The sequence below is a fragment of the Camelus dromedarius genome, chromosome 34, assembly GCF_036321535.1.
Source record: "Camelus dromedarius isolate mCamDro1 chromosome 34, mCamDro1.pat, whole genome shotgun sequence".
NCBI classification, from domain to species: domain Eukaryota; kingdom Metazoa; phylum Chordata; class Mammalia; order Artiodactyla; family Camelidae; genus Camelus; species Camelus dromedarius.
Window position 1 is genome coordinate 61,901 of NC_087469.1, and position 14,351 is coordinate 76,251.

General features: G+C 36.2%; 1 long non-coding RNA gene across 3 annotated transcripts in view; it reads left to right on the plus strand.

The window, feature by feature from the left end:
- Positions 1–14,351, plus strand: part of LOC116150247 (uncharacterized) — a 116,896-nt gene that overhangs the window by 45,208 nt on the left and 57,337 nt on the right. Inside the window, exon 6 of one of the 3 annotated variants that reach the window (XR_010378883.1) lies at positions 3,173–3,659. The exons of the other annotated variants lie outside the window; for them this stretch is intronic. This is a non-coding gene — a long non-coding RNA (uncharacterized LOC116150247). Of the gene's footprint in view, positions 1–3,172; positions 3,660–14,351 lie in introns of those variants that run through there. 3 annotated transcript variants of the gene reach the window in all.

Below are 14,351 nucleotides of genomic sequence, written 5' to 3' on the forward strand. Positions count from 1 at the left end.
ATATGAACAGACCAATTACCAATACTGAAATTGAATCAGTTATTTAAAAACTCCCAACAAACAAAAGTCCACAGGCAGAATTCACAGGTGAGAAAAGTTGACACCTATTCTTCTGAAACTATTCCAAAAAAATTCCCAAGGAAGGAACAATTTCAAAATCATTTTATGAGGCCACTATCACCCTGAAACCCAAACCAGACAAATAGGTCACAAAAAAAGAAATTACAGGCTAATATCACTGATGAACATAGATGCAAATATCTTCAACAAAATACTAGCAAGTTGACTCCAACAACGTATTAAAAGGATCAGACTCCTTTTAATATAGTGGGATTTATCCCAAGGACATGAGGAATTTTCAATACTCACAAATCAATCAATGTGATACACCACATTAACAAATTAAAGAAATAAAACCATATGATAATCTCAATAGATGCAGAAAAAGCTTTTAATAAAATTCAGCTTATGATAAAAAAAAATTCTTTGGAAAATGGGCATAGAAGGAACATACCTCAACATAATAGAGGCCATATATGACAGACCCACAGCTGTCATCATACTCCATGGTGAAAAGCTGAAAGCATTTTCTCTAAGATCTGTTCTTCAAGACAAGGATGCACACTCTCACCACTTTTATTCAACATAGTTTTGGAGGTCCTAGCCACAGCAGTCAGAGGAGAAAATGAAATTTTAAAAATCCAATTTGGAAAAGAAGTAAAACTCATTGTTTGCAGATGACATGATAACATACATACAAACTCCTAAAGATACTGACAGAATACTACTAGATTTCATTAATGAATTTAGTAAAGTTGCAAGGTACAAAATTAGTAAGAAGAAATCTTGCAATTCTATACACTAACAACAACGTAGTGGAAAAAGATATTAAGGGAACAGTCCCATTTACCACTGCATCAAAAAAAAAATCTATATATATCTAGGGATAAGCCTACCTACAGGGAGAAAACAGTTGTACTCTGAGAACTAAAAGATGCTGATGAAAGAAATTGAAGACAACAGAAACAGATGGAAAGATATACCATGTTCTTGGATTGGAAGAATCCATACTGTTAAAGTGACCTTTATATCCAAGGCAATCTACAGATTCAATGCAATCCCTATTAAATTTCCAATGATATTTTTCACAGAAGTAGAGCAAGTATTTTTTAAATCTGCATGGAAACACAAAAGATCCAGAATCACCAAAACAATCTTAAGAAGAACAGAGCTAGAGGAATCACACGCCCTGACTTCAGACTATATGACAAAGCTACAGTAATCAAAACAGTATGGTGCTGGCACAAAAACAGACACACAGATCAATGGAACAGGATGGAAAGCTCATGCACTCATGGTTAATTAATTTACCACAAAGGAGGTAAGAATATACAATGGACAAAAACAGCCTCTTCAACAAGTTATGATGGGAAAACTAGACAGCTACATGTAAACAATTAAAATTAGAACAATTCTCTAACACCATATACAAAAACACCCTCAAAATGGATTAAAGACCTAAATATAAGACCAGATACTCTAAAACTCTTGGAGGAAAACATAGGCAAAACACTCTGACATAAATTGCAGCAATATTTTTTTCGATCTGTCTCCTAGAGTAATAGAAATAAAAGCAAAAATAAGCAAATGGTAAATTCAAAACATTTTACACAGCAAAGGAAACCATAAACAAAACAAAAAGACAACTTGTGCAATGGGAGAAAATATTTGCAAATGATGAGACTGAAAGGGAGTAATTTGCAAAATATACCAAAAGCTCATACAGCTTGACTTAAAAAAAAAATCAAAAAAATGAGCAGAAGACCAAAATAAACATTTCTCCAAAGAAGACAGATGGCCAACAGGCACATGAAAACATGCTCCATATCACTCATTATCAGAGAAACACAAATCAAAACTACAATGAGGTATCACCTCGCATCAGTCAGAACGGCCATCATTCAAAAGTCCACAAATGATAAATGCTGGGGAGGATGTGGAGGAAATGGAACCCTCCTACACAGGTGGTGGGAATGTAAATTGGTATAGCCACTATGGAGAACAGTATGGATGTTCCTTAAAAACTTAAAATAGACTTATATGATCCAGCACTCCCACTCCTGGGCATATATCCAGAGAAAACTCTAATTTGAAAAGATGCATGCACCCCAGTGTTCACAACAGCACTATTTACTGTAGCCAAGACACGGAAGCGAACTAAATGTCCATCGACAGATGAGTGGTTAAAGAAGCTGTGGTGTGTGTGTGTGTGTGTGTGTGTATAGATATGGATATAGATATCACTATGTACATATATAGACATGCAGAGGGATATATAGGATATATAGGGATAAATTAGGAGTTTGGGATTGACATATATACACCACTGTATATAAAATAAACAAGGATCTACTGTATAACACAGGGAGCTATATTCAATATCTTGTAATAACCTATAATGGAGAAGAATCTGAAAAAGAATATATATGTATATAAATGTAAAATTGAATCACTTTGCTGTCCACCTGAAACTAATACAACATTGTAAATCAACTATATTTCAATAGAAAAATAGAAAGCCTTGTTTTGTAGTATGCTATGGTCTGAGAGTTTGTGTCCCCCTCTACCTCCTGCCACCACTGGGCAAATTCACATACTGGAATTCTTACATCCAGTGTGTTACTGTTAGAAGGTGGGGCCTGTGGGAGGTAATTATGTCATGAAGGTGGTACCCTCCTCAATGAGATTAGAGAGTCCACAGAGCTTCTTAGCTTCTTCCAACACATGAAGATACAAGGAAACGTTTGCAACCTCACCTGACCACGCCGGCACCTGATCTCAGACTTCCAGAACTCCAAGAAATAAATTTCTGTTGTTGATAAGTCCACTTCAAGCTACCAAAGTGAAGTCACTGATGGCCTGGTTGAGAAGAGATGCTCATACTTGGATGTCAAGGACCTCTGCCTCTAGCACACCCCCATCTGATTAAAATCACTGCTGTGTGCATGACATGTAGGCCGTGAATATAATGATCCACTCTTGAAATATTCATAGAACACAAATTCATTTTATTTTCAGCCGTTTTGTACAACTCAGTGTGAATTAACCTATTGAAGACATGTTCATTTTCAATCATTGCTTATAATGAATTATGTCATCATGTTTATTTTAGTGTGTTTTTCACTTCGGGCTTGTCTGGGATGAGGCAGTCAAGTCGCAGCTGGAGAAAGGATGGGGAGGCCAAAAAGGTGCGTCCACTCATATGCTGGCCAGTTGGTATATGCCTTGAGCCAGGTCCCATTTTCCAAATCATAGTCCCTGAGGGCATTTTGCGGTCAATACAGTTACTAAAATTCCAGTTAGCCATTTGGACGTCATGAGTTTTGGTCCAACTAAGAATTCCATGTGTTTAATATAGAATACAGTTACCTCAAGAGTTCATTCAGTAGTTCCCTGGGGACAAGTGGCTGTTTATTTAAGCCCTTCTAGACTACAGCCATGTCGGCTGAGTCCTGAGCAATCAATGGGACACCTGGGACTTCTCTTCAGTGACACCAAGGTGAGTTCACAGGCATCTTGTACTCTGACAGGTTCTTCTGCCCAAGCTGCCCCTTCTGGATACTAGCCCTGCTTTCTCTAATACCAGCATGAGTGTCCATCCTTTTTATCAAAGCTGTCTCATGCTAAAAATGTTTTACAAACACATGTCCATAACTACCATATGATGCCTTCCATTTTCTCCCCCTTTATTCTCCAAAACACATATATAAATAGTAAAATCAAAGTCTTCTCTTTCCCTATCTGTGTTTTGTTTTCTGTCTATTCTTTCTTCTTCCTATTATTTTTCCTCCTATGACACTGCTTCCAAAAGTATTATTAGAAAGTCCACTGGGGAATATGAATATATTCTGACTTTTTTTTTTTTTAAATAGCAACAACAAAATGCTAACAAAACTTGGCTTGATTGGCACTGAGGAGATACAATGCAAGAAGATAAAGATTCTTAGTGATCTTTCTGCCCATCATGCCTTTACAACCCCATTAACAACCCAAAACAATGACAAAGCAATCCTGTTCTCCAAAAAGGTCAGCAGAGAGAGCCTGGGCCAGCTGGGGAGGCCTTGCTCCCTCACCTGGACAGGCTGATGGCTTGGCGTGCTCCTCCCTCTGGAAGGACTGATGTGAGAGGGTTGTGCCAGCTGTTGCAGGGCTACACACACATGGAGAGCTCCCCTGCTCTGGGGATGCTAGGATGTCAGGATGCTTGGAAGTTTTTTGCCTTTTCCACTTTTCTTCTTTTCCTTCAGTCTTTTCAATGGGAAAGAAAAAGCCTAAAAGCAAACGATTGCTGAAAATCTTTGCCAGCTCATTGATTCTGAGTTAAGAAAGAAACAAACAAACCAAATCCTGTATGTGTGAAATTCTTGATGTTTCAAATGGAAGACTATTGAAATCTGCCCCACGATCAAGGTAGAATGAATAAACCAAGGAAATCCAAAGGTCTCCTTCATTCAACAAACAAATATATGTTATGTATATAGTCTAGATGCTAATCCCTGTGCTAAAGATCTAAGAATCCAAATTCAAATAAAATGCCAACCCTGCCCTTAGCAATACCTAGTCCAAATTGCATGTATTAATTGTGGTAAAATTTTCTTTATTAAGATATTAATGCTAATCTATTGATAATTTACAAGCTTTCAAGCAAGACTTTAAACCTGAGTTCCATGTAGCCATTTCAATAATATATTAGAAGATAATTGAACATTTCCAGGTATTTTTTGTTATAAGTTTTATTATCAATTCTAGATCAATCCAATTAGGAATCTGAAATGTGGGAAAAAACTTTACAGGCAAGGTTTGAGCTAAAATATAAAAGAAAAAAGTCTGTTTCACCTACTTTCTGTCCATATCTGACCTTTCATTCAAATCTCATCACTTCTATGAAGCCATCTTTTAAAATCCCATCTCAAACAAACCTCTCCTTTAAAAAATCTGCATAATTAGCATATTAATGTTTAGCTGGTGGTTGTTATTCATAGTGAACTTCACAATCACTTGTGGAGTTTAAAATTACGCATTTCCAGCCTCAACCTTCAAAATTTATTTGGTCAACACTCCCATTGTCCTGGCATCTGTATTTTTAAAGCGCATCACACATGACACATTCCCAGTTAAGAAGCACTGTTCAAATTCCACTCTACAATTCGGATTTGACATTTCATAATAGCACCTCATCTATATTTGTGCATTTACATCCTCGGATCCCTACCAAACTGTGACCATCTTTTGAATACAAGCACAGACTCGTATTTACTTTGTTCTTTGCAGCACACAGATCTTACTCTGCACTAGTGAGAATTTCCACACTTCTTGTTTGAAAAAGGGGCAAGGGATATTCTTTTAACAACCTCCTCACAATACGATCACATCTGTTTTTCTATTTATATTATCCCTGCAGTGGTAGAACAAATTTGATCATGAGCAAAGATCATTTAGTCATTTATCCTTACTATTGCTTTTCTAAAAGTTTCTTAAATTAGAGCAGAGGCTAGAGAGCCAGAGAAGGGTGCTCTCTCTAGCAAGGCAGATTTAAATTTACATTGGTTCAAATCCAAATCCTCTTATTTGGCCTATGGTGAGGAGAAAAACAGAAGATAAAAGTTTGTGAAACGCATGCCTTTAGTAAGCACTCAATACATGATAGCTCATATAAATCTGAGGTGTTAGGGAATTCTCTGCCCCCAAGAATTTTTCTCTGCATACAAACCCTGTGCCTTACCTCCTGGTAATCAGTCACTCCCAGAGACATCTAATCTAGTCGTAGAATGTAGAGTTTGCTAGGCCTGCTGAAATTATTGAATCTCCCAGTCTTCATTTTTCATTTCTTTTTTTAAATTGAGGTATAGTCAGTTTACAATGTTGTGTCAGTTTCTGGTGTACAGCACAATTTTTCAGTTACACATGAGCACACATATATTCATTTTCATATTCTTTTTTTATTTATTATATTATTTAATTTCTTAATTTTGGTAAAGGGGAGGTAATTAGCCGTATTTATTTTTAGAGGAGGTACTGGAGATTGAGCCCAGGACCTCGTGCATGCTAAGCATGTGCTCTACCACTTGAGCTATACCCTCCCACTTAATTTCTGAACTAAATTCAGGCTGAAGCAATTCATATACTTTTGTGGGGTGCAAATGTTCTGCCTCACAGAGCTGTTTCAAGGGTTAGTGAGAGAACACAGAGAAACCCTAAGTACAGTTTCTGGCATAAACTAGTCACTCAACAAACCATTATTATTATCATTAACTTAGTAATAGCAGTATCCTGAGCTCCAACCCAGCTGACTTTTACTTCAGTTCAGTGCTCTTTTCCTGCCTCTTAAAATGAACAGTTCTTATAAAAATAGGTTTATGACAGCTAGGAAGTATAACAAATTAGAACTATCGATAATCTTTGAATGTGGTAAGGGCAACCAAGTTAGTCATATCAGCCAGCAAATAAGGAGACATGTCTTCCGGTACCTGTTGTGGTAGAATCAGACCTTCACTAGTTTCGGGCTGGCCCACCACGAGACACAACCCTAGTGTTTAGCCACTCGACCTTGCTGTTTCCTCAGCTGTAAAGTGGGGGCACTAAAATAATTCTCTCATTACTATTTTGAATAATTCATTACATGTGAAACCATTTCAGAGTCTCTGACAAATAGCAAGCTTCCAATAAAGGTTATTCTGTTATTATTAACAATTCATTTTTATTTATAGATAAGGTTACCATAATCTGCCATCCATACTGGGATACCTCTGAGAGTGAAAGGTCGTGTTGTTAACATTGCACCAGGACAACAGGCATAACTACACTGGGACAGGATGCACAGTCTGTTTACAATATATTTTCTAGCTCCAAACAAATTCCTGAAGGAGTGTTATATTATGTAGGGGAATTTACATGGGCTGCTTTAGAAAGATGTTACATCTGGGTCAGATTCAAAATGGGCACCAAAAAAAAAAAAAAAATGGTTCTGCCTTCTTCCAAACTTACCTCTAAGACAAAATAGAAACAGATGGAATGTTTCTATGGTATTTATAAATTAATCTTTCCTTTTTATAATTTAGTCTTTCTTAGGGTCTCTTTGAAGGCTAGGTCCTGGGGGTTACACTTTAATCTTTTTTTTTAATTAAGTACTTTCAACAGAAACTTTCTGAAATCTCCTATTCAATTTCCAGTCTCATTAAACACACTGTAACTTATACTTTCTAAATAAGTTCTTTTTATTTAGTATAAAAAATTTATTAATTCAAATTTGAATTAAGAGAAATATTTCACTGATAGAAAAGTTAGTTCCCCAAGTCCTGATCACCTTCTTACAAGACACCAAGGAAATAATGAAGGCAACCGTGGTATTTTCTGTAAATCCTTAGGAAAAGCAAACACATGCACACATTTGCCATTAAATAGATGACCAGTAAAACACCTGTTTTTATTTTTTCAGGAAGGCCTATATCACTATGAACTTCCCTCTTAGGACTGCTTTTGCTGTATCCCATAGACTTTGTGTGGTTGTGTTTTCATTGTAATTTGTCTCAAAGTATTTTTTAATTTCTTCTTTGAATTCATTGATCTATGTGTAGCTGTCCAGCTTTCTCAAAACCACTTATTGAAGAGACTGTCTTTTCTCCGTCGTGTATTCTTGCTTCTTTTGTTATAGGTTAATTGACTGTATGGGGCCTGGGTTTACTTCTGTATTCTTTGTATGTTCTATATTCTCTTCCATTAATCTATAAGTCTGTTTCTGAGCCAATAGCAGACTGTTTTGATTAGAGTAGCTTTTTAATAGAGTCTGATGTCTGGAAGATTCTGCTTCCAGCTTTGTTTTTAAACCTCAGGATTCCTTTGGCAATTCTGGGCATTTTGTAGGGCCATATAAATTTTGGGATTATTTGCTCTAGTTCTGTAAAAAATGTCATGAGGATTTTAATAAGGATTGTGTTAAATGTTTAGATTGCTTTTGGTCATATGGCCATTTTATTTTATGTTATTTTTTATTTTTTATAAAGTTTTAAAAGTTACTTTCCATTTACAGTTACTGCAAAATATTGATTATATATTCTTTGTGTTGTCCAGTACATCCTTAGCCTGTCTTACACCCAGCAGTTTATGCCTTCCACCCTCCAACTCCTGTGTTTTCCTCCTACCTCCCACTGTTAGCCAAGTTTGTTGTCTGTATCTGTGAATTTGCTGCTTTTTTGTTATTTTCACCAGCTTTGTATTTTTTAGATTCCACATAGCAATAATATCACACATTATTTGTCTTTCTGTGTCTGATTTATTTCACTTAGCATAATGCCAATTTCATCTATTTTGACAAAAGGCAAAATTTCATTCTTATGACTGAGTAGTAGTCTGTTGAGTGTGTATGTGAGATATACATATATATGTGTGTGTGTACATATATATATATAAAATCTATCAATCACATCTTCTTTATCCACTCATCTGTTGATAGACACTTAGGTGGCTTCCATATCTTGGCAACTGTAAGTAATGATGCTATGAACATTGCACTGTAAGTATCTTTTTAAATTAGAGTTTTTGGTTTTTCAGATATATACCCAGGAGTGGAATGACTGGGACCCATGGCAATTCTATTTTTAGTTTTTTGAGAAACCTCCATAATGTTTTCCATGGTGGGTGCACCAATTTAAATTTCCACAAATAGTGTGTGAGGGTTCCTTTTTCTTCACATCTACACCAACATTTGTTATTTGTGTTCTTTTTGATGATAGCCATTCTGATCAATGTAAGGTGATGTCTCATGGTTTTGATTTGCATTTCCCTGATGATTAACAATGTTGTGCATGTTTAATGAGTCTGTTGGCAATTTGCATTTCCTCTTTGGAGAAATGTCTATTCAGTTTTGCTGCCCATATTAAAATCAGGTTTGTTTTTTTGGTTTTTTTTTTTTGATGTTGAGTTGTATGTGCTGTTATACATGTTGGATATTAATCCCTTATCAAATCATTTGCAGATAATTTCTCCATTAAGTCATCCTTTTGTTCTGTTAATTGTTTCCTTTATTGTGTAAAAGCTTTTAAGTTGAATTAGGTTCCATTTGTTTATTTTTGCTTTTATTTCCTTTACTTTAAGAGATGGAGCCAAAAAAATTGCTTTGATTTATGTAACACAGTGTTCTGCCTATGATTTTTCTCTTGGAGATTTAAAGTATCCAGTTTTCCATCTTCCATGTAGGTCTTTAAACATACATTCATGATAAAAATTCTCATCAAAGTGGGTAAAGAGGGAACACATCTCAACACAATATAACAATTTATGACAACCCACAGCCAACATAATAATCCTTGGTAAAATAATATTCACCATCTGTACTCAGCGTAGTATGGAATGTCCTAGCCATATTAATCAGAGAGAATTTTTGAAACAAAAGGGATCCAAATTGGAAGAGTAGAGATAAAATTGTCACTATATGCAGATGACATGATACTATACATAGAAAACTCTAACGACTCCACACAAAAACTACCAGAGCTGATTAACAAATTCAGAAAGGTAGCAGGATATGAGATTAATATACAGAAATATTTTGCATTTCTTTACTCTAACAATGAAATATCAAAAAAGGAAAGAAATAAAACAATCCCTTTTAAAAAATCACATCAAAAAATAAACTAATTAGGAATAAACCTGACCAAGAGGTGAATAAACATTTGTTTTATATTTGTATCCAGTAAATCTATTATCTGAAGTATTCAAGGATACCAACATTTGGACTATGCTGTATCCATTGATATTTGATCATGTTACTTATAATTTTTTTATTATTATTTTGAGCTTGTCTTTAGTAAGGCTTTATTTGTGTGGACCTTGCATGGTCAGACTTAAGGTTTTTATCCCTCAAGAAGATTTATTTGGGGTTCTTTTTGATTTATTTTATCATCAATTCTCTCATTTTATCCACTAAAAAGCCTTTAATGAGAACCTATTATGAACAACCCATTTCCCAGTTGATTGAGATACATTAGTAAATAGAAGACCACAAAAATTCCTGTTGTCTTGGCACTTACAATCTAGTCAGGGGAGAAAGTAAATAATAAATAAGAAGCTATATCCTTTACTTAGGAGGTGATAAGTCTTCAGAAAACAGTAAAAGTGAGTCAGAAGTAAGGTGATTGGGGATGGGTAGATGGTTTACAATTCTAAGTTGGGTGGTCAGAGAAGTCCTCGCTGAGAAGAAGACAGTTTGGCAAAGATTTGATTGAGTGAGAGATCTTGCAATGCACCTATATGGAGAAAGAGCATTCAAGGTGGAGAGTAGAGGGCATAAGAGGCATTCAGATCAGAAATATGGCCAGTGTGTTCACGGAATGAGAAAGAAGGCAACATGGATTAAGTAGAGTAGGTGAAAGAAAGACCACTTTTAAAAGATAAAATATTTTTAATTAATTTATTGCTTCAAAATTTCCTAGACCCAACAGGTAATATATATCTGTACTTTAAAATTATATGAGAACAGGTCTACAATTTTGATTCTCAGACCCTTAATTTAATTTTTTATGACCAACTGCCCTGCCTGAACAAACTCTCTATTATCAACTGTTGATGGTGAATGAATTTTCTAATATACTCTTTCAGTGAAGTTATAGCACTTCAAGGGTTGAGAAACTTTCTGGGCATTTCAACTCCAACTTCAGTCTTGCTCAGAACCAAGACCTATTTCCCTGTTCTCAGTAGCCACTTAAACTTATGCTCCTTGGTCCTTGAGGCTGGAAAATTCCCCAGGGAGACCCCAGTGTTAGCTCACACTAGCCACTCCAACTTTCAGTTTCTTTTTCATTCCTGACCTCTGTCCATTTCACTTTCTTGAAATCTGAAATGTGTGTTTAAAATAGTGTTTGTAATATTTTATCTAGTATTTTGAAGTTGCTTCTCAGGCAGTACAGTTTATCACGTATCTATAAACAAAAGTTCAAAAACATTTATAAAGCATTTCCTCTTAAGTTACTGGGGAAATACAGATAAATATGGTATATTTTCCTTGCCTGAAGGAACTCACTTTCTAAGGTAGATAAGAAAAACACATAATTATGTTCAAGCGTGATCATTGCTCTGATAAAGGCTATTAAAAATTGCCACGCAAACAGAATTAATTCTGTCAGGCTGAAATGCAATGGTTAATCTGAGCCTAGAATTGGTAGCAGCCTGCTGGATGGAGGAAAAGAGCTTCTTTGTTCAAAGTTTAGGGGCATGAAGCATGTCCTTAGGACAGAGTGACCAGACTTGAGTACCCAAGTGATGGTGCCTCGGGGAAGGAGGCAGACGTGGGAACATTACGTGCCAAAAAGGTTAAAATTGGGGGGAGGGGAGAGAGGACAAAAAGGAAAATTTTCTTATTTAAAATTTTATCTTAATCCCATCCTTGAATGCCAGGTGAAACATTAGAGTTTAAAGAAGCCTGTGTTCCTTAGAAAGCAATGTCTACCAGTTATGGAATCCAGTACCTGTCTACCAGTATCAGCAAGATTCTCCCGTAACAACCAAGAACTCGCTCTGAAAAATGACTTCCTGAGTTTTCTTGCCAGAATTTCAAGCCTTATCTTTTACGACTTTCTGTAGGGTGACCAGCCAGCCTGACCCACCCAGGACTGAGGGAGTACCCAGGACATAGGACTTTGAATTTTAAAACTAGGAAAGTCCTGGGCAAACTGGGAGGAGTTGATCACCGTAGATATTCCACTAGAATGTTAGCTTCCTAAGAGCAGCAGAGTGTTTAGAATATTGCCTGGCATATAGGAGATGTTAATAAGCATTTGGTAAGTGAATACATAAGTGAATGAATATTTCTACCACACAGGAAACACCCAAGGGAATGCAGCTAAATCCTTAGCTATGGACACTGGAACAGTACTTAGGCCAATTGTTTCCAGGGGCCAGGGCCACTGTAAGAGAAGCCAAAGACAGTCCACTCAGGACTTAGAGAAATCACAATGAGAAAAATTAGATGAGGGCAGCTCAAGTGGCAGAGCACATGCCTAGCATGCACAAGGTCCTGGGTTCAATCCCCAGCACCTCCTCTGAAAATAAATAAATAAACCTAGTTACCTATAAACCCCTGCCGCCAACACACACCCAAAGAAAAATTAGAGAGGCATTTCCTATGGGCTATTCAGATTATTTGGAGAATAACCTTTTAAAGGATTAATGATGAAGGTTCCTCCTCGTCTTCTGGTGAACAAGGTGATGGCACATCTCCATTATTTCTCTTCATTATATTTATACTTTTTGGTGAGTTTTATTGCTAATGGACACTATTGTATAACTTAGTTTCTTCTTATGTAATTTAAAGATTAAAAAATTGCCAAGTTTTTCTCTCTAGACCACTTGAATTTCTATAGTCTTGTATTAAGTGCTTCCAGGATGTGAAGGCAGTGGGGTAAAGAGAGGCAGGGGATTTTGTCTTCACTATAGTATGTACTTCCTGAGCTTTTTAGAGGACAGAATGCTATTTGAAGGGACATTTGAAGGGACAAGGGACTTAGGCCTTTGTAATAGGGCATAGTCAACATAAGAAATATACTTTTGATCCCATAGTATATTTCAAATATAGTTTATAAAGGTGCAAAAGAGTCTAAAAATATGAAAAATAGAAGTAGGATTCGGTCCTATTATTCTGCTTAATCCTGAGGGTTCCTCCTTTCCCAACTCGGGCTTTATTTTCCTTTTGGAAATAATGGTGTCCACGCTGACAACATTGGCAGCTGGGGTAGATTCCTGATTTGTAAAAATGAATCCAATTAATTTGAATCGTTTTCTTCACTTTGATTTATGTGAATGTGATTTTGGAATAGCCATAGCGTGTTGTGTGTGTGTGTGTGTGTGTGTATGTGTGTATGTGTGTGTGTGTGTGTGTATGTGTGTATAATTTCACGGGAGGAATGTAACATAGTTATACTAAATTTACCTATCCTGCTCTCAAGGATTAATCCAAAAATTCCAGTTTAGGAATCCCAGTGTTATTTTTCAGGCTGACTAATGCTGAACAGGAGGAAAGGGAGTGTCATTGGCACAATTTTGAAATCTGTCAAGTCACTTAAAGGGACTAAATAATCTTATTTATGTTTTTTCTTAAAGTCATTCTCTGTTTTCATCAAATATGAAACAAGAAAGATACTCAATTTTAGAAATGTTAGAAATATATAACACATAGAAACATGGAGAGCTCTATGGCACGCTATATTCCTGAAGTAACCTTTAGTTCCTCTACAATGAAAAGGAATGTGCTGCAAAACCCTTTTTGAGATAGCAGAGGCAAACAGATCAAATCAAAACCGAAACAGAAATAGTGTTTAATCAAATACGGATAGTGAAGGGATAAATTTAATCTATAAAATAGAACAGGACAGCATGACAGGATGGGTTTTAATCCTTTTACAGGGAAGAGGGTACATGGTAAGCTGGAAATTTTTGCAATTACTGACATTGGTGATGTGTAGGAAGGGCAAGAAAAAGTAATGAAACCAATTTTTCTCTCACTTGCACTAGAGCCTTTTTCAGGTCTTTGAATCTAGAGAGCGGTAGAAAATTATTGCAAAGAAATCTAGTGCTAAAAAACACTACCAAGACATTAAGAAATCTAATAAAATTATCAGGATGGAATAGGGAGCGGAGAGTGGAGTTAAAAATTTAGGAAGTTCTGTTCATAAAACACTTTTCCTAAGGCCAACTGCCTGTGTTGTACAGTTCCTTCCCCTCCATCCCTTCATTCAACAGTCTGTAGCACCATGTTAGAAAAGATGGTGTGTCTGAAGCTCTTGGGGCCCAACATTCACATGACTCACTGTGGATTTGAATGAGGAGGGTCAGCTATTTCTTACTTGGTCACTCGTATAGTTCCTAAAATATACTCCTTTTTTTTTTTTTTTTTTTTTTGAATAAAACTTTCTGTCTTCTTTTTTCTAAAGTTGACATTTCCGATAAGATATTTTTATATATTTTAAAATCATTCTTTGCCAGGTGGAAATTAAGCAGTGCTGGAGAGAAAGCAAATGGCAACAATCAGATTACTATCCTACAGTTTCCGTCTTAATTATCTTCATCCTGGGGCACCTATCTCTGGGTCCTAATTCTTTCTGCGGCAAATTACATCTTTCAGAACCTTACCTGAATCTTTACCTCTGTGACCTCCTAATTTAACCCCTCTGGTCTGGTCTCTTTACATATGATTGCCTTTCCTAATGTTGATTCACTATCCCATTCTTGACATGGATTTCTCTCAAAGGCTGAGACTCTGTGAATCTGCCTCCTCCCTCTTCCTTTCTCTCACCTTTCCTGCC